Source organism: Aethalodelphis obliquidens, unplaced genomic scaffold, assembly GCF_003676395.1.
Source record: "Aethalodelphis obliquidens isolate GAN/ISIS:26980383/991018 unplaced genomic scaffold, ASM367639v1 scaffold20, whole genome shotgun sequence".
NCBI classification, from domain to species: Eukaryota; Metazoa; Chordata; class Mammalia; order Artiodactyla; family Delphinidae; genus Aethalodelphis; species Aethalodelphis obliquidens.
The window spans coordinates 21,047,842-21,069,388 of NW_020837964.1; the positions used below are offsets into that span (position 1 = coordinate 21,047,842).

The window sequence follows — 21,547 nt, forward strand, 5'->3', positions numbered from 1 at the left end:
CAGAGTCAACACGGCATCTCAAAGGCTGGTGTAGGGTTCCCTCCTTTTAAAGATCAAAGCACTTGAACACTGCTTGTTTATCTGTGCATTTCCTCCGTGCATTACATGGCAAGGAATAGTTTGTTCTCAACGTGAGAGGGACTTTGAATACTGTGACAGGCAGGAAGTAACCCAAGAAGACAGTGTGATATGGTTTTGCCGTCAAGTGCTCTGGGCCCAGGAGGATTGTTTTCAGGTATTCATTCATTCACTCATCAAATAATTCCTGAAAGACACCGTGACATTCTTTCATGCTTTGTGCCAAGACCTATGCATGCTCTTTGCAGGCTGGGTACTCAGTGTCTGTGGGGTGATAAACATATCTGGGCTGAAGAAAGTAGGTGAACCTGAGAGGGGTCAGGTGGAATCACCAGGGAATGACTTCCTGGCCATTCAGTAATTGAGTTATTCATATATCAAGCACATTTACTGACTGCTTACACTGTGCTAAGTCCACACATTCACCTGTGACTAAGATTACTGCAGTTCCTGTTCTCATGGAACTCATATGCCAGTGAAGAGGGCTCCCCTGACCCCCTTCTAAGTCTACCTGTTTTCTTCAGTTGGGCCCATCAGGAAGGTTCAGCTGCTCCCAGAATGTTTCAGGAAAAAATCAGGCTATTGCCCAGCAGCCCTCCCAGCCCCATGTGATTTCCAAGCCAGAGACTCACCATTTCCTCCAGAAGCTACTAACCCAAATTACCCTGTGCCCTGTGGGGCATGCAGAGCTCAAGGCAGTTGGAGAGAGCAGAGAAGGAAGGGTAACAAGACATTAAAATCAGCCACCAATTAACTGTGTCTGCTGAGAATCTAGAAGACTGCAGCCTGACACCTGGCAAATGCCTCCATTTGGAGGCTTTAGAAAAATTGTGGAGGGGCCAGTGAGTTCATCTTTTCAAGAGGCTCTGAATTTTAGAATCTAAGCACCATTTGAAATGATGTTAGGTTTCCATAGCAACAGTTCTTATACTTTTTTTTTTTTTAAAGAAAACATGTTTAAGAGTTTGGCCACATACCTGCAAGAGTTAGAAGGAACCTCTCTAAATGAATATCTAGCAAGTTCCCTTAAGTATCACATTTCTGTCCATAACAGATGCTATTTTGGATCTCTCGACATTCCCAATCTCTTTTCAGAATTTCTACTTGAAAAATGGACCCAGGAGCATTGTTACTCAATGCCCCTAAACCATTCGCATCATGCTTTGGGCAAAGAAAAAGCCTTTGTCGCTTGTGTAGTTGCATTCTTGTCCAGGGTTTGCGCTGGACCGCACAGTGGCAGGGAGCAGCCTGTGCTCACACGGGAGGGGCCAGGGTCGCTGGTGACCAGGATCATGGGAGCACATCCGGCTCCCTGATCTCCTCCCGAGTCCTCCTCCACCGAGCTGCAGCAGGATAGATTTTTCTACAGTCTAAATTGTATCAAGTTCCTTCAGTCTAAAACTGCAAGCTTCAGAAGTTTGTGGTCTTTCACAGGATAAATTGCAGGTTCCTCCGCCTGGCTCCTAAGACTGACATGATCCAGTCCCCAGCCCCTCTCATCTCTTGAAGCCCCTATTCCACCCTCCCAGTTAATGTTCCATCCATACCGTATTGCTGAGGGTACCTGTGCTTCATGATGCTTAACACTCCATCCTCTTGCATCAGTTCTCCTTCTCAGTCTCCATTTGTCTGAAGATGCTGTGAAGGATCCTCTCTTCCAGGTGGGGTTCCTGACTCCTGAGTGCCCTGGTACCTTGGGGGTCGTGATATGTCTTCATGGGCCCTGGGCATCTTTGCCTTTATGAGCTCCTTTTTCTATTAAAAGAATTAAATGTTATATTTTATGGCTGCTTTGGTATGAAGATGAATATAATCTTTACCCTCAAAGGTCAATTTTCCTTCTGACCTTAAAAGAAACTGAAACATTCCTGTGAGCCCGTAAAGGTATTGTGGACCCCAGGCACGATACTTCCACCTAATGGAGAAGCCTCAGGGCACCTTCTGTTCCCTCACATGCATGGCTCTCCATTATGCAAGGCCTTTCCTGATGTCACAACCTGTAAAGGCACACCCACCCCTCGGTTATTCAGTATTTCATTATTCTGTCTTATCCTTCACAGGAGTCATCATAATGTGTGAATATCATGTGTATTCCCTTTCATGGTTTACCTTTTTATTAGTTGTTTCCCCCATGAGAGTCTAAACCCCTCGAGGTTCAGAGACATGGTCTGCCTTGCCCACCCCTATATTTTCAACGTCCAGAGCAATGTGGTCCACACTAGTAGTAGCTCGGTAAATATTTCTTGAATGAATGACTAAACCAACACCTAATTCTTGAATGTTTCTCTTATGGATCGACAGGAATATGATGGTGGGTTGCCTGTCTTAGAAAATTGTGGGGGGCCGAGGGCTGGAGCGTGAGCTCCTCCATGCTGCTGGGTTGCTCAGAATTTTCAGACGCCTGTCTCTCTATTCCTCATTTTCTCCCTCCCTCTCGCTCTCGCTCCGAGTTCCTCCTGGGCCACCATTCAGATCGGAGTGGCATCGGTTCCCAGAGCACTCCACTCTGGGGATGCCAACAGCTGCATCATGGCTTTCTCTCGTGTGCATCTGCACATTAACACAGGCCTTTCGGGCCTGCTCTGGCTTGCCTGACCCCAATCCCACCAGGAAAGAATGTGCATCTGTAATACTCTGGAAAATTGGGGCTGACATGTAGCTTGGTACCCAAAGTGGTTTCACTCAAGCAAACAGAGAGAATAATAGCCATGCACTTAAATACTTGAGCAGATATCAACTGGAGGAACGTTCCAATAATCCGTGTTTATAAAGCCCGTGAGTATGAATTTTTGAAATAGCACTTACCCCACTTTATTCTTGACAAATGATGTTTGTAGCCATTGAGATATTTTATTCCAATTATGTGCCAGTGTTGTGGGGAGAAGGCTTCTGACGATAGCAGGAATAAGCCATTTTTACTGTGCCTCTATCACTATTCCCGTTGCTAAACTCAACTGGACAGTTCATTAAGATGAAAAATTAACAGCACATGCTCTGGGGAGAATAATCACGGAACATGACAGCTCGTGGAGGCACTGGCATTCAGAGAAGCAGACAGATGACAAACGTGCTGGTCTTCGGAAGAAGTGGTGATTGGCCAGTCGGTCAGGAGCCAGGCATTTACTGAGCGCCGACTTGTGTGTTCAGCCCTGAGCTGAGGTGCTGGGGGAAAGAAAATGCAGGCAGTATGGCCTTTGCACTCCAAGAGCATACCATCTATTTGGGAAGGCTGGGGAGATTTCAGCTGTCGATCTGGAAGCCCCAGAGGGGTGTACATGAAATGCCTGACACTTTGGTGCCGACTGTAAGTTCAGGAGTAATTCAGTGTGGACTTTGGAGAAGATTTCTTAGACCTTGAAGAAGAACAGGATGTTGATTAGTAAACTGTACTCTAAATATAGTAGCTGCTAATGGCTATGATTTTGATTTTGGGAATTGGTGAAATGTTCTAGAATTAGATAGCAGTGGATTGATATACAACTTTGCAGATTTACTGAAAACATGGAATTGTACACTTTAAAAGGGTGGACTTTATGTGAATTATATCTCAAGAAAGCTGTTATTTTTTTTAAAATGCTAAATTACAGTAAATCTTATTCAGAGTAAATCTTGTTCAGGGAGTTGAGCTTAGTTCCAATAGAAAAAAGGGATGGGACAGACTGACATTGATAGGAAGGAAGCTCATACCCATTTTACCGATGAGGAAGTGAAGGGTCAGACCAGCTCCTGCTTTGCCCAGGAAGCCACAGTGAATAGTGGGGCTGCGACTTCACCTCTAGCCCTCCTTGGCTCCAGCACTTAGATGCTTCCCATACCACGCTCCTGGTGCCCAGAAAAAACAGACCCTGGAATACAACAATAACACGAATGACAACGATGACAGTGAGTTCCCTCTGTAGAGCACCCTCTCCTCTCTTTTCTCTCATTTGTTCTTACGGCACCCCTGTGACGAGTGATCAGTATGAGTGTGCCTGCATCTGTGGAGGTGGGGTGTGTCTTACGAGAAAAGGAGGACCGGGAGAAAGGAGATCACATCTGCTTTGCAGGCAGCATAAAGAACGCTGAATTCTCTTCTTCAGGCATCCAGGGTGTTTCCACCTCCACTTAGCGCTCTGTCTCTCCCTGGACCATTATATGCATCCTATTTCTCCAGGGCAAGTAGAATTTCTAAGTGAAACCATAGAGATGTGGAATCCACGGATATTTAGAAACAAGGCTTGGAATTGGGTGTCCTGCCCGTTAAATATAGAAGTCAATGCTGTTTCTCTTCTCCTCTGTAGAAGGAGCAGATACACATTTCTGTTGTAAAGCACACGTCTAGATTGAAGTCACTTAAATCATTATCTCCCCTGCAGTTCATAAGAGAGCTTTTGATGTCATTCTTAGCTTACTAGTGTAAATAATGGGTCAAATTCTCATCCTGTTGGACAGGATGGAAATCTGACTCAGGATTTGTAAATACTGCTGCATTTCATTTATTTTCACGGGGACATTTTCTTCCCCAGCAGACAGTGAAATAACAGCATCCTGGGAAACAGCCTGTGGAGGAATCACGACGCATTAACCTAAGCAGTGAGATCTAAACAGAAGCTCTGCGATCTCCCGCCAGAGCCCAAATCCCGGCAGTCCCCACTGTTTGGCTGTGTTCAGGAAGCATAAATAAAACTAGATCTTCGGGGCTTCCCTGGTGGCGCGGTGGTTGGGGGTCCGCCTGCCGATGTGGGGAGCACGGGTTCGTGCCCCGGTCCGGGAAGATCCCACATGCCGCGGAGCGCTGGGCCCCTGAGCCATGGCCGCTGAGCCTGCGCGTCCGGAGCCTGTGCTCCGCAACGGGAGAGGCCACAATAGTGAGAGGCCCGCGTATCACCAAAAAAAAAAAAAAAAAAAAAGATCTTTGTAGAGTAAAAAGGAGCTGAGATTTAGGAGACAGGAGTCTTTCTCAAGCAGCAGACATCCTCTTTCCCAATTTCATTACAGTTTTCTTAGCTTTTAAAGAAGTTAAAAGAATAAAAAATAATAATAAAAGATTAATACTTCCTGAAATATATCCCTGCCTATTTCAGAGTGTTTGCTTTTTTCCCCTCATTGAAGGGTCTGGACTAGTGGCCTGACTCAGCGGTGGGAATGGCCAGGTTCTAATCTTGTTTCTTGCTGGAAAGTGACTGCTCTGTGCTCCTCTTTGATAATTTGTCAAATGTGTTCAACAATGGGGTGATTATTGTAATCGCCCAATAATTAGTGTCTTCTCTATAGGGATTTTGTGACAGTTGACGGAGCTATTACCTCTAATGCACTTAGAACAATGCCTGTCACATAGAGACGGCTTCCTGAACAGGGTTCAGGGTGGTAGTGATGGCAATGCCTGAGTCTATACAATTCCAAATATCCAGGTGTTTCCAAATTCAGGTTCCTAGACAGAAGTTCGCAGTGAATGACGGAACACAGGTCATAGCCAGGTTTGTAGAGCACAGGCACGCAGGTTGGCCCTGGAGGGCCGGCCTCCCCTTGAGCTGGCCTGAGCGTTAGCCTGTGAAGGTGGCAACAGGCACGGCCTCCACTGGGCTCTGTTGGCACCATGTGCTGGTTTCCATGAACAGGGTGCTCCTCTTTGCAGAAGGGTGGTGCCAACTAAAGTGCCCCACAAAATACAGAAGAAGTGCAGCACGTGGGCTGGGAGTGGCGTCACACAAAATGACCTGGGTTGGAATTTTGGGTCTTCCTCTAACTGTGACTTTGAACAGAACAGTAACTCTCTCTTGTGCTTGTGTTTGTCTGTTTTTGTTTTTAATGGAGCAGGAAGCAGTGACCGTCTTGACTGTCTCCCAGGGTTGAAGAAGGACTTGCATGTTTTAAATTGTGAAACTGTACTTTCCTTCTCCTTCCCCAGCACGATGTAGCTCAGCACAGAGGAGAAGGAGCTATGGCGTCCCCCTCTGTGCCTCATCTCAGCTTCCTTGTGAACCGCTACGTGTGACTTCTGCTGAGTGCTTTAACCTCGTGAAGCTTCTGCTTTCTCATCTGTTAAATGGGCGTATTAGTTTCCTGTTGCTGCTGTAACGAACTGCCACAAACCTAGTGGCTTTAAAACAACACAACTTTATTATCTTACAGTTGTGGAGATCGGCAGCCTAAAATGGGCCCCATGGGCTAAAATCAAGTTATCCATAGGGCTCTGTTCCTTCTGGAGGTCCTAGGGGAGAATCTTATTACTTATCTTCTTCACATTCTAGGTGTCTCCTGGGTTCCTCAGCTCATGGCCTCTTCTTCTGCCTTCAAAGTTCATCACCTCATCCTCTGCTTCTCTCATCCATTCTCTCTCTCTCTCTGTCCCTCCTGCCTCCCTTGTATAAGGACCCTGTGATTACACTGACTCCACCTGAATAATCCAGAATGATCTGCCCATTTCAAGACCCTTAATTAAACCACATTCACAAAGTCCTCTTTGCCTTACAGTTTACTACATTTATAGGTTCTGGTAATTAACACGTGGACATCTTTGTGCTGGGGCATTGTTTGTACTCATAGGACTGCTGCAAGGATCAAATGAGACAATGCATGTAAAGTACTTAGCACGGTTCCCAGCACATAGTAATAACTCGATAAATGTTTATTCTCCTCCTTAGAATCACTGATAATGACATTTGCTTGCATACCTCCAGGAGACAGCTAGGGATTGCCACAGTTGTAATTGCCCAGCTCTGCACGCTGGCAGGAACAGTGGACTTGTTTGGCTGTGGCTGGAGGCTTCCACTCATCTTAGCCCTGTAAGGAAGCCAGTCTGCAGAGACACTTCTGTCTGAATAATGCTCCCTCCCACAGAGTTAGCCTGACCAAGTTTTGCCTCTTTTCTAAGCTTCAGCTTTCTTATTTGTAAACTGAGGTTAGGGGGAGGAGCTTGACTCTGGGGCCCCGGGGTTCAGTGGTTCTTCTGTTGAAAATCTATGAACTATAAGAAATGATCACAGGTGAACCAAAAAAAGTGCAGGTTGGTATTAAGGTATGCTTACTGGCTTCTCAGGGAAAACAGCCCATTGCAAAACAACAACGATAGAAACGGCTATCATATTCTCTTGCTTTCCATGAGCCTTCATCAGGGTTTCTACCTGCGGGTGCTTCTGGCTCGGGCTGGGCTATGTGATGATGTAGACAGGAGGCTGGCATTGGGTGCTTTCTGTAATGTGTGGATCCCAGATAAGTGGAGATGTGAGCTCAGGTTTCCAAGATTAAGGTGGGGGCTGAATTCTTCTATTTAGAAGATACATCGTTCATGGATCCAGGACTGGAGAGGAAAAAACAAAAAGAGGAAGAAGCCTACTACGTGTCAGACACGTAGGGATGCTGTCTTTGTGTCATTTAATTCCCACCACTTTGCCTGGTCTGGGGAGCATTTTATCTCCATTTTTCAAAGAGAAAACAGAGTGTGAGAAAGATTGACTAATTTGCCTGATGCCTCACAGCTGGTAAGTGACTCGAGAACAAGGAAGTTGAATTAATACTTCAAATCCAAAACGGAGCTTCTTAGCTATAGCAGTGAGCCTTCCTCAGTCTGGGCGATCTGGCTTTCTCTGGTACATGGCAGGCCACTGTGAAGTGACTTGGTCAGCCCCCTGAATGTCTCCACTCTCCCTCTCTAGTGGACAGAAAGCCAAGGCCACGGTATATTTCATTTCCTCTTTTACCCAAATTCTTGCGAAAAAAATCTCCAGCTGCCCTGTCGTCTCCTTTACAGTCCTCTGTCTTCCCATCTCAAATCCCTCTTTTTCCAAGTCATTTGAGGCAAAGTCAAGTGATGGATGTTTGCAAACAAGTTGAAACCCTAGCACCCCGGTGATCCCTCTCGCCTTCAGAGTTCACCTCCCATTGGAAGCTGGACACTCGTTGCCTGTGGCACCGTCTTCACTGATGATCTCTTTGGGACTCTTCCGGGGGATCTGTGTTTTGAATCATTTTAGAAGTGGCAAGAGCACTGTCTTGGGAGAATATTGGAAGTTCGTCAGAGCCACCCAGAGACAAGATGGCTGCAGGCCGTGAGGAGGTCCTGCCACTTAACGTGGGTTGTGGTGAGCAGTGACTTGTGACTCTGATGAGATGGGTCTGCATGTCTTCTGTGACTTAGAAGCTGCCTCCAACAGGACATTTGGATGCATGGATTCAGGTGTTGGCACAAAATTAATCTCTTTAATTGCAAACCACAGTCCGTACAGAGGAGGAACACAGCAGGCACCTTCCAAGCAGGTGCAGTATCAGACCCAGCACCTCTAAGAGTCCTGAGCAGATGAAGCCAAGCCTTGAATCTGACCTGGTGCAAGGGGCAGTGAAGTCAGGAGGCTCTAGGGGTGGAAGAAAGAAAACAGATACTATAGAGTATTTGTTTTCTATGAGAAAGGCTGTACCAGTTGGGCAATCCTTACAGTCAAATTGCTAAAAGTAGAACCTCTAAGATCAGATGGTCAGGGGTGGTATTAGTTGTGTGACCTTTGGTGAGTTATTTAACCTCTCAGAGTTTCAATTTTTCACCTATAAAATGGGGATAACAGTAGTAAAAAAAACCCATAGGGCTGTGCACAGATTAATGAAATAAAGCACATAGAGTGCTAGGTGCAGTATTCAGCATGGAATAAGCACCCCGTGATTGTGAGCCCCCCCTACCACTGGCCGCTGTTAATCAGCTGTGTCCTCCTGGATGAGAAGAAGGCCAAATGGGAGCTGATTTTGGAAACCCTGTTCCCCCTCAAGGAAAGTTTTTCCTTTCTTGGGGCAGGATTTTCAGCCTAAGCCCTACTCTCAGATAGCAGCCTTCACCTTCACTAGTAGCTCTGAACATTAGTCTGACTTGTTCTTTCACTCTCCATCAATAAAACAAGGATAATAATAACCCTCACTTTTGTTGGCTGGTGTGTAACATGAGCTAATGTGTGTGCAAGTCCTTTGTAAATTACAAAGTGCTATAAAGTATGAATTATTGTTGTGATTGTTCCATTCTAGGCATCTCATAAACAATGCGGAAAATTAAGGATGAGTACTACTGGTATTCAAGAAGCATTTATGCCTTTTTAAGTGTGTGACTATAAACTATCAGCAGAAGGACTTGATACTGCAGTCTTCAGTCTGGCTTAAATACTGCCCGCTGAGGGCAACGTTCCAGCAGGGACAGTGCCGGCAGGCAGTGGAGCATAATGGTTAGCTGGGGCAGCTCTGTGATTCCACCAGGTTGGAATACCAGCCACTGATGTGCTTTGCGACTTTGCCCGGAATTACCAAAGGACTTCTGAACCTCACTTTCCTAATTTGTAAAGTAAAGATAGTAATTCTTACCTCACTGAGTTGCTGTGAGGGGTAAGTAAGATAATAATCATCGAGCTCTGGACACATTATACAGTATGGTGATCTGGAGGACCTAGAAACCTCCCTCATTGCAGCCCCCTTGCCTTCTGACTGACAGGTGTGTTCTCTTTCACCTGAGGATTCCCACTGAAATGCTAGTCAGAGTTAGAGCCCTCGCTATCACCTGGGCTCCCAGCAGCCTCACCGAGGCCACTGCCACGCTCACTCAGCAGCCCAACCCCTGGCTTGCCCTGCTGTTGTTCAGGCCTCCAAGGTCAGTTCCAGTATGGCCAGGCCTTTGCAGATTCCAGTGCCTCCTACTGATAAATCTGTGTGTGTGCTCAGTGGGGTGGGGCATGATATAGGGCCGGAGACCACCTGTTAAAGCCAGTGTGAACAGCCTGAATTCTTGGCCACAACCCTCCAATGGTGAGGGGCCCACCTGGACTCCAAGCACCGTACGTTACCAGCCAGATCCATGTGGACAGTCCAGACACAGCCATGTGCACACTGATTCGATGACAAACCAGAGAAATGTAAAATTGACCTCAACACTATAAAGTTCTAGGGGCTGAGGCTTTAATGCTGACAATGATAAGAAATAGTATTTATTGAGCACTTACTACATGCCACATACAGTGTCCAGCACCTCACAAGAATTATCTCATTTAATGCTCACAGCCACCCAAGGAGAAATGTGCTATACTATTCCCCCGCTTTTCAACTGAAGGCATGTGATGAGGAAGAGCAGAGGTAGGCTTTAAACCCCATGCTCTTGGCCACAGCAGTGCCCATGGCTTATGGGGTGGGGGGTGTAAGCTCATGGCCCGGGGGCGGGTGGCTGGGAAGAACTGACAATCGCAATGGGCTATTTTCCCGTCTTGCTCAGCCTGCACTCTGCCCTTCTCCTTCTGTGTCAGTGTCCTGGGGCTGCCATAGTAACTAGGTACCACAAACTGGGTGGCTTGAACAACAGAAATTTGTCTCACAGTTTGGGAGGCCAGAAGTCCAAAATTGAGGTGTTGGCAGAGTGGGCTTCTTCTTGAGGGCTGTGAGGGAGAATCTGTGCCCTGCCATCCTCCTAGCTTCTGGGGGCCTCAGGCAGTTTTTGACTTGTAGATGGTGTTCCCCAGTGACCAAATGTCCCCTTTCAATAAGGACAACAGTCATATTGGATGAGAGTCTACCCTAATGACTTCATCATCATCTTAACTTGATCATCTGCAAAGACCCTATTTGCACATAAGGTCACCTTCACAGGTACTGGGAGTTAGGAGTTCAGCATCTTTTAGGGAAACACAATTCAGGCTATAATACCATCCAAGCTCATTTCTAGGATTACCACTTTAGACACAAATGTGTCCACTATAAGCCTTTTCCCACAGACTCAATCAACAAGTATTCATTGAATGCTTCCCACGTGCTCAATATATCAAGCTACCCACTGGAAGTAAGATGATGAACAAAACACATACGAGCCCCATCGTCATGGAGCATTGATGATGCACTCTTGGAGAATTTCAATCACTAGACCCTCACGGTACTACAGCTAAGCCTTTTATCAGTAATTCCAAATGCCTCATCTAAAGGGATAAGTGAATGTAGCTTCATCGTTCTGAGTACATCTAAAGAGAGAGTAACCGGACATAAATATTAATATTTGATCAACTTCATTTGCATGTACACATCTCCAGTTCATCCATTGCTTTGCAAAGTGGCATGTGATTTCTTAAAATCTCTGTGTGTTTTTTTCCCCTAGTTTACTGGTAGGGTGTCATCACAGGCCTCCCAGACCAAACACTGTAAATAGAATCATTTTAACCAGTGTACCACTTATTAGATGGGAGAGCAATTAGCCTGTGCTCTGTTTAATTAAGCCTCACTTAATGGGCAAACGTTTTCTTTAACGGGCTTGCTGTCACCTCCTCAGTTATTTAAAGCAGTGCATTTCACAACAGGGGGAAAAAAGAAAGAGATAGGAAAAAAAATTCTCATTTGCTCCAAGTCGATTGGTCTGAGGAAAAGCTTGGCTGTCTAGAAGATGCCTAATTGCCTCTGTGATCCTGTGCTTAGTCTCTATTTAGTCTTAGGCTTCTTATTGAAACGCTAATCAGGGTTAGGTCTCACCTCTTGAATGATTTTGTAAAAACTTGATATTCCTCTGCTTAGCTAGGAATGTCTGCATGCAAGTATAATGCCACTCTGACTGAATGGAAAGATAACTAATCCCCTTAATTTTGCAAAGAGGGCTCTGATTTGGTACATACAGTACAGATCAGGGGAAATCAGAATAAAATTAATTTCCTTCTTTGCATAGGCACCACCTCTGTTATACCAAGAGCCACTTTTCTTTGGCTGAGTTTGTTAGGGATTTGGAGAATGCTTGGCACGTGTATTTGAGCTTATTTCCTGTAGCTGGGGTCAAATTTAGGTTATGCCATTTTATCTGGTGTCAGAACTTGGGGAACTTAAGTTCTTTGATTCTCCGTTTCATCTGTCAAGTAGGAATAATTATCCCTACATCACAAGACTGTAAGGAGTTCAAGTACCATTCACGCTCCTAGCTCAGGGTCTAATTATTGCAGGCATGCAATACAATATATTATCTGCCTCTCCCTTTGTTCTCTGTCCCTTCCCCCAACCACCAACCCTTGAAGGTGGGACAGATGTGGTTGGTTTTGGGTTTTGTTTTTCCCCCACAGCCGTAACACACTCACCTTAAATCTGAGTCGTAGGCACTCTGCTGCTTCTGAGTTCTAAGGTCTTAACACATCTAACGATGAAAAATGACTAATTGAAGCAGACACCCATTTATTTTTGACAGAGGAGAACCACAGTGATGGACATTTGGCTATTCTTGCATGGTCAGCTGACTTGCTGCTGACTTTCCGTCTTTCCATGCTGCAGTACAGGTATGAATTCAAGCATTGCCTTCACCTGCATTGGCCAAAGAGTAAACGCTATCAGTATTATAATTATTATTTATTATTTCTGCTTGTGGTCTGCCTTGTGCCTACCTTTCCTGCCTCACCCACTTCCTCTTCTTGAGCAGTTCCTGTGCTTTCACAGTCCCACATTCCCATTGTTACCCGAACACAGCATCTAATTCCACGCCTTAGATGTTTGTTCCCGCTGGTCTGACCCTGAACATCTGATTCATTCATATATTTCAAGACTTAATTCTGGCTTATCAAGTTAAGTCTTCTCTGCCCAACCACGTGCTCGTGCCCTCATTTATGTGAGTCTCCTATGAGTTCTCTCAGCTCTCTCACTTCCCCATCAAAGCACCTTCCACATTGTTTCCCAATTTTCCAGGCTGCTGCCCAGCCCGCCGCCACCACCATGAGACACTCGGTGACTTGAGGACCATGACAACATCCTCTTGTTATTCCCTCTGCTTAACACCAGGTTCCCACTTCATGCTGAGGGCACGTTTGGCAAATGCATTTTTATTAATTTGTGTGTGTGTGTGTGTGTGTGAATAAAGGTCCACGAATGCTGCCTCCTGAAATGACCTTGGAAGCTGCCTGCTAATCCAGCATGGCACATGCTCCTAATATGAATGATCCTGACTCTCAGCTTTGGGTAGTGGTTATCTTCTCAGAACCAGTGTCAAGTCAGAGGATGAAAGAGAACATTCATTCTTCCTAATTCCTCAATCAATTAGCACTATAGATAATTCTTTCATCCTTAGGCCTTTTACACTGTAGGTCGCCTGTCAATATCCAATGGCCTATTCTACCTTCTCCTGGGAAATCTAAAATCCTTCCGTGGTTTTCTCTGACCTCAGTTACACTGATTTTAAAAGCTCCCAAACTGTCAACATTTACCCAAGTGTGATCTCTTCTGCCCAGTGATGTTGCTTCTGTGAAGAAATAGGCAAGAGAATTCTGAGTTCACAGAGAAGATATTTGAAGACAAAATGATTCTGGAAATTAGGATAAAAATAATTTGAAGCTTGAAGATTGGCTTACCTAGTCCAGTTCTTTATTTGTACAAATGTTTCCACTTTGTCAGACAAAATACAGGACTTCCAGTCAAATTTGAATTTCAGATAAACAACAAAGTGTTTTAGTATAAATATGTCCCCCAAATTTTATAAGACATACTTATACTAAAAATAACTGTTGTTTCTTTGAAACTCAGATTTATTTGGATGTCCTGTACTTTCATTTGCTAAGTCTAGCACCCCTGCTTTCCACTAAAGTTAATGACCTGCCCACTATGATTTGATAGGCTTGACATCAGGCATGATAGGGTTGGAAACACACAGGCTTTCTGAGACCCAAACCAGTATTCATTCCTAAATCATATGATTGGGAGTGGAAATTTTTCTGCTGTAACACAAAGGGCTTTTGGCAAGTTTGTGATCCTAGAAATCTGCCCCATCTTAGCAAAGCAAGAGTTGGTTCAACACGCAACCCAACTCAAGAAAAGTGAGCCATATTAAAACAGTTTTATCAAGGGTAATTGCAACATAGTTTTGTCAGTTCAGCACACCACAAGCCTGACTGCAAATGCCAGGTGTGTGCCCATTGACACCAGGTTCTCTCTAAAAAAATTGCTTTTGTTTTCTGTTGTGTAGGACATGGGCAAAAGGAACTGTATTGAGGATTACCAGAGCCATACAATAGAATATGGGCAAACAGTTTACTCTGAAGCCATCCATTTATCCAGTATGCATGATGTCTAGTTGTCTCCAAAATAAACTCCGATTCTCCATGCTCACTAAGGAACTGACTTAAAATTCTTTAGCCAGTTATAAGTAAAAGAATTTTCACTATTCTGCTATAATCTGAATTTTTCCTCCTTATCATGCTTTCTTGTTCCAAGATGGCTTCACTGGGAAAAAAAAAAAAAAAAAAAATCACATCCTTCTCTTAAGGTCTTCATTACTCTTTTTTTTTTTTTTAACATCTTTATTGAAGTATAATTGCTTTACAATGTTGTGTTAGTTACTGCTGTATAACAATTCATTACTCTCTGCAGGAAAAAAAAAAATGTATCTTTTCTCATCTACCTGCTCAAAGTGCAATCTCAGTGCCAAGTTTGTGACTTGTAATGATTTGAAGGAGATGTTGCTTCTTTTAAATGTGTTCAACAAAATGTCTGCTTGCTTTTTCTTATGACCCCAGGAAGATATTTTTTGGATTTTGGTTTAGATATCACTGGTGTTTTCACTCTGAGTGTTCTCAAAGTGAAACCTCCATCCCCTCCTCATGTCAAGAAACCTATACTCTATTCTCACTTATGGTAAGAGTCACTTTTCAATCTGGATACAATCTGAAAAGCCATTCCCTTTTCAGAAAAGCCATTCCATCCTGTTGCCAGGATGCATCCTGGGTAACAGTTAAATCTTTCCTCTCCTGTAGGAAGATCTTAATGGTTACCCAAGAACTGAAGGCTGGGCATCTGTTGAAGAGGGTGTACAAGCTGGTGAAATACTGACATAAAATAAGAATTTAACTTATGTAGCAGCCGAGGGTTCAGTTCACTCCCTGCTGGATAAAACATGATTCAGCAGCAAGGTGCAGAGACTCTGCCATAGGGCCTGTTGGGACATCTCAGCTGCAGAGTGGGAAGGGCAGGAAGGTGAAACACAGGCGTGTGTGTGCGCGTGCATGCGTGTCTTTGTGTTTGGTTGGAGCGGTTAGCTAGAATAACTCTAATGCAATAGAAAATATTAAGATCCCAGAATCCCAGAGCCCTTGCTCTGGGTTGGTCCAAAGGGTATACATCTGAGGGAGAAGTACAGTCATCGCCAGAGTTACACAGCAGATACAGGCAGGAGGCAGCATCATTTACTGTCTCCTCTGCCCAGATAGAAGGGAGACCCCAAGAAGTAGGTAAAAATGCCAAAGTCAGGGGCAGACCCCAGGGAGAAAAACCTGGCATGGCCTAGGTACAACCTCAAAGTCCTAGGCAGTCCAACTGGGCTTATCACCAGAGAAGCAGTCATGGTGAGGATTAGGTAGTGGGTTTCCCAAGAAACAAGGCATCAACTCATGATGTGGAGGGCATGGCTTCTGAGGAGGAATAAGAAGGGGGCTTTAGTACTGTCCTTCCACTTCTACATTCCAAAATTCTACCCATCTATTTCCAGATCTAGGTCCTATTTCCTTTCTGGGTGAAGTGTCTATGCCATCCTGAGTATATTTTGACCTCTCTGAATGTTCATCTTTACTGTTCATTTTAATGAGCTACTTAATCTGGGGTTGTTAGTATTTTCTGAATGTGTATATTTGTCAAATCAACTAGCTTTCAAATTCTGACTCTCCCCTCCCCAACCCACCCCGACCTTGTGAGTTCTGGGTGGGATTTACTAGGTTGCTGGAGTTTAGATCTTAAAATGTCTATGCATAGAAGATGGAGAACAGGAATTTAGACCTTGGGGATGCAGAGGGTCCCAGCCTGGGATACCCAGTGAAGAGGTTGTATTCAGAAGCAGGAAGAGACTGAATGAGGAGACCAAGTCATGTTTCTATGTCCCTGAGGGCAGCCATCCTTGAGATGCAAGAGTGGGCATCTCTGTCATGGATGTCTTGCCAGGAAGGCTAAGTAAGTCCTTGATGATAAAGTTCATGACTTATACAATAACTACTTTGTTGTTCAGTCTTCCTCTGCCCCTTGTGTGACTGGGGCAACTCTGGTCCAAGGGACTTCCCCTTAGTGGGTGATGCTAGAGAGCCCATTCCACTTTACCAGCAGTACCATGGATTGCAAAAGTCTGCCCTTCTGATAAAATCTTTTTGGAAAGAGGTACTTGATTAAAGGATGTAAGATTCTTGAGAGCAAGGGCAGAACCCATCCCCTGCTGCACATGCTTCTCCTGGGGAGACATCATGGCATACCTGGGAAATATCCCATTGTACTTTGTCACCTTGGTGCTCTATACACTGATTAAAGTTTTATATTTTTTGTTTGTTTACGTAATTTTGTTAAAAAAAACAGGTTATTGTCACCACCTCTCCATTTGCTGTTAAAAACAGGATTGAATCTCCTTTGCAGTGTGGGTATTGAAGCAACCAGTGGTCTTCCTGTCAGAGAATACTTCTGGGCCTCACCTTGGATGCCCTCAGATGAACCGTTGATGTGTGGGACTTGCCTCCATGAAGGCATAATCCTTCCTTCCATGAGCTACATACCTAATCTTTTCAATGATGATTAGCTCATGAGATCTCACAGAGCTATCTCATGTTGGGCTGGTTCCTATTGTTGGAAGACATTTATTGTCTGGCTGCCTTCCTATAGTTCCCTGCACCACTTGCATATTATTACTCATTAGCACTTTCTCTGAGGCTGAGACAGTGAAGGATATAGAGGAAAATTTTGTTCTAAAGTGGAAAATGTGAGAGAGAGGTTTGGAAATCACGATGCATTCCTTCAAGGACTGTTTGGAAGAGTGGGGCAGGCTGGAGAACACCTAGGGAAGGGTTGGGACAATTCCTCTAAGGAAATGTTAAGGGACTGGTTTTGTTTGAAGTGGAGAATTAATTGCAAGACTCTTGGAGGAAATACGCACTCTAAAAATGCTAGTAACCTGAGTTTCTTGAGAGCAAAGAATATGTTTCACCTAAGTTTGTAGCAGTTAACAATTGCAGAGATCCTACAAATATTTATTAAGTGGTTGTGATGTGGAATAAGATCCTGCTGAGCTCTGAGCATCCCCAGAAGGAAAAATTAAGACCTTCAGAGGACAATTACAGAGACGTTCATCATCAAAGGTGGAAAGATAAGAGCTTCCGAATGGGCCATATATGGCTTCAAATTTCATTTCAGGTGCCAACTAAACCGAATGCTCTGAAAGTGAAGTTCCTCTGGCCCTTGTTTCCTTATCTGGACAAAGGAGGTGATAATGCAAAACTCAAAGATGCTGGAGGGAGAGAGGCTATAAAGAATCTACATAAAGCATCTAGCACCTAGCAAGGTGCCTACCACACAGTAGGTGCTCAAAAAAACAGAACCTAGTTTGTAGATGATAACTCACTAACAGTTATGCCACCCCCCTCTTCCCCATGGACTGGGCTGTTTCAAGAGCAGGCTGAATGGAGAATGAGTGATTTGCCAAGATGGCCTCCCCAACTCATCCGGTCAGGAGAGCCCACCCTCTCATGTGACAAGTACTTGGCAGCTTTGTCCATACTCCTTATCATCGCTCCATTCTCATCCCATATCAAGGATAACTGAAAGACCCCTTAGTCTCTGCAGAGAAACTTCTGGCCTTTATCCCTATCAAGTCTGGGTCCTTGCTGGAATCAGCCAGCCCCCTCTCCCCAACACACACACCATCCTCTAGGCAAGGAGGTCAGTGTCTTCACAAGTCACCACTACAGAATTCCCTCTGGTCCTGGGGCAAACAAAAAGGATGCCCATGTACATCTGTAGCATCTGGCAGATTTTATAACCTTATCAGAGAAGAGGAGTGAAATCACATCTCCTTTCTGTAACAGTAACAGGTCATTTACATTTATCTACAATCCACACCACTAAAGGTTAAAAGCCAAAACTTTAAAAATTACTCAAAGAAATGGAAGTTGCCGCTGCTGTCAGCATTTCATCATGCGTCCCCTCACCTGCGTAGCCCACATTATGCTTTTACAAAGAGCTTCCCAAACCATTATCTTATTCGACCCTCAACTTAACTTGGGAGCCAGGGAGGTCATGCATCATTTGCCTTTCTTTTCATAAGAGAAAACAGATTCACAGAGGTGAAGTGAGCTGTCGGTTGTCAGTGGTCCCATGGTTTCCTGAGCCCGGACCTCCTCCCTAAACCAGGAGATTATAGGCACTGAAGCAGGAACGAACTTACTGTTGCTGTATTGAGACAGCAAGTCTGTTAGGTATCAAGATCTCAGAAGCGGTTTCTTTTTTCCTTTATTGTTTCTAAGGCAGCTGAACTGCTTTTCAAGGTAGCATTTTGCCCAGTCTAGCTGTGTGTCCTGTTTGCTGTGGAGTATGGGGCCTGTTGGTTCAGCCATCCCCCACCCATTGTAGTCCTATCCCTTGATTTCTCCAGGCATTCTGCTAATGTCATGTGGAGAGTCACTGTGTTACCCAGCCCTTTATTCCACAGATAGGAAAACTGAGGTCTAGATGATTGGCCGTAGCAATGAGTTCATGGCAGGTTTTGAATGCCTAGACAGTGTTCTTTGTCTACCTTCATTCCCTGAACAGGCATTTCTGCTTAAGATGAGGATGTTTTGGTGCCCAAGACCAACGCTGACTAATAAGAGAAGTTGTTTTTCGATGATTGAAATCACCATTGAGCACTTGAAATGGGACTTGCATGTGCAGGAAGTACATTTTAAATTTCATTTAATTTAGATGAATTTAAATTTTAAAAGCTACATGTGTCTAGGTTGCTACCACATTGGCGGGTATAGCTCTAGATCAGTGGTTCTCAGCTTGAATGTACACTGCAACCACCCGGGGAACTTCAAAAATACTGAATCCTGGTTTCTTTGCTTTCGAGTGGTTTAGAGTAAGGCCTTGGCGATGGGATTTTTCAAATAACCTCGCTCCCCTCTGGTTAATTCTAATATGTAGAAAAGTTCTTGAGACACTATAGTCTAAATTTTAAACCCTATGAGGGGCAGAGGCCATGTCGGCATATACATCACTGTAGCCAGGGGCAAGGAATTCAGTGAGAACTTGGCTATGTTCCCAAATCTTAGGGAAAAGGAAGGGTTAAAAGTGCCCTTATTAAATTGTTTAAAAGGACAGTGTGGGCTTCCCAGGTGGCGCAGTGGTTGAGAGTCCGCCCGCCGATGCAGGGGACACGGGTTCGTGCCCCGGTCCGGGAAGATCCCACATGCCGCAGAGCGGCTGGGCCTGTGAGCCATGGCTGCTGAGCCTCCGCGTCGGGAGCCTGTGCTCCGCAACAGGAGAGGCCACAACAGTGAGAGGCCCGCGTACCGCTAAAAAAAAAAAAAAATGTACAGTGTGATCAAACGAATGGAAATGGTCCTTCTTCCTGGCAGAGAGAGAGGATGAAGTAGGTCTCTTTGTGATAATGACTCTGGTAATGAATTATAAGTAAGGTATGTATTTTTTCCAGAAATGCATTTGTAGCAGTAGATGTTTTTGCCAAGCAAGTGAACTCACGTCTGTAATTCACAATAGGATTAACCTGGGATTATAGAAAATCTAATTAAGTGAACCATATCATCTGAGAGCCACAAAAGACACTTAGCGTTGCCTTTGAAAGTCCTGCCTGTCTGAGAGTGTTTGGCATATGCTTCAGAAAATGCTCTGCACACGTACAAGGCACTTGACTAGTTTGCTGTATCCCATTACTTTTCTTTTATGCTTAACTTTTTTCAAAAAAAAAAAAAACTCTTACTTTTGATAACTGATGTTAGTGCATTTGAAAAGAAAGAATTGGGCTTCAAAGATTGGATTATTTGAAACCACAATGCGATCATTATGAAGCTATTGTTGGCGTCTGGTTTCTGAAAACAAGGAGGGGCAGGGACTCTCTGTGGGGTATGTAAAGATACAAAAAAAAAGCCATTTAAAATACGGCAGAGTTTAGTCTACTCCTAGCATGATAGCATAGTTTGGGGAGGTCCATTAGAAAGAGACCTCCAGAACAGCCCACCCACACTCGGGTAAAAATCAAGCTTCTGATAATTGGAAGCAGCTTGACTCTCCATTCCTCACTCCTGTTCAGTGGCTGATTAAGCTGGACGGATGCACGGGGACCGCAGTGGATTGAGGTCACAGGCTGGCCTTCTCAGAATTCTAAAGGCTCTCGGAGGTGGTGATTGGAGGCACTCTCTCTCTCCTCGCCTTAGTAATTATTTCAAAAAACCACATCAAGCCCTTGTCAGTTATTAAGGCCACCCTGGGATAACTCCTCCTCTTATTGTTTATGCTTTAAAAAACAGACTTTGTGGTTCTCTGCAGGATGTCACATTCTAGTGAGAACATGTAGATTGCTTTTCCTCTTCCAGTTCTCCACTGATCATCTTTAAAGAGCTCCCAGGTCCTTATTTCTGAATGTCTGTTCCTTTCTTGAACCTGGACTGGCCGTTTCATAGAAATCGTTTGAAAAGGAGGACTGTTTTTAATCCAGGTTTTGAGGGGAAAGGGCAGGATAGATGTTATAAAAATTATCTTTCACTGTCGATACTTGTTCCTCCCCCTATATTTTCACTCTATACAGTGAGGTCTTTAGGTTTTGTTCATGCTGTCTTTTATTTTGCAAGTTACTTATCATTTCTGTATCTCAGTTTTCCCATCTGTCTGTTGAAGAAGGACGAATAGTGGAAAATCTAAGCTAGGATTTCCCCCAGTTCTGAGATTCTAAGATTGATTAATGCAACAAAATGTCCGAACTTGAAACAGAAATGCTGACATTGACAATACCTACTACTGGAAGAAGTTGGGAACTGGACTTACTCTGAGCTTTCCACTTGAGCATCAATCCATTGGCTTTACAAGCTTAATATGTTTAAAACCAAACTCATGCTCTTTATCCCCAAACCAGTGTCTTCTTCTTTTGAGGCCAGAAGCAGCACCACTGTCTTCTCACTCTCCCCAGACTGCAGTCGCATCCTCTATCCTCAATCTGTCCAGTTCCCAAGGCCCTTCACATCGCATGATTTCTAGAAAGGCCTTCTTTCCTCCATACAAGGCTTATTTTTCTAGTTCAGAACCATACTATCTCTCACCTGAACTATTGCAATGACTCCAGGAGTCTCCCTGGACTCATATATTAGTATCATTGCATTTAGCAATCCCTATTATAAATATCGGTTTGTCTGTATCTCCTTAATGGATAGCCTCCTGGAGACCTTGGTGAGGCTTGCACCGTACTGCATGTTGTATGTGTATTATATGCCATATTCATGCATCCAGGGCTTATAGTACATATTTATGTATTCTTGTTGAAGGAACAAAACTCCTAATTTATCGTCTTTATCACCTGCTGTGTACCAGCCCATGTCAAGTACTACACGGAGTTCTCTTCATGCACCATCTTGTTTCATTTTAGAACTCCCCCGTTAAGACCGGTCCTGGTGTTCTTCACATCTTCAGCATTGCAGTGTGGAGACCTACAGAGGCTGAGTCACACACGTAGTGAGTAGTAACTCTTGAGCTGTAATCCCCTAACCCCATCTGACTCCTGAGCCCATGCTCT

General features: G+C 44.4%; 1 protein-coding gene across 5 annotated transcripts in view; it reads left to right on the forward strand.

Moving 5' to 3' along the window:
• CDH11 (cadherin 11) overlaps nucleotides 1-21,547 on the forward strand; it is a 144,575-nt gene that overhangs the window by 66,255 nt on the left and 56,773 nt on the right. For 2 of the 5 annotated variants that reach the window (XM_027119693.1, XM_027119696.1), the window contains exon 3: nucleotides 21,401-21,493. The exons of 1 other annotated variant lie outside the window; for it this stretch is intronic. The gene's annotated coding sequence lies outside the window, so the exon portion shown is untranslated. The remainder of the gene's footprint in view (nucleotides 1-21,400; nucleotides 21,494-21,547) is intronic. 2 more of the 5 variants (XM_027119694.1, XM_027119697.1) reach the window with 1 other exon arrangement.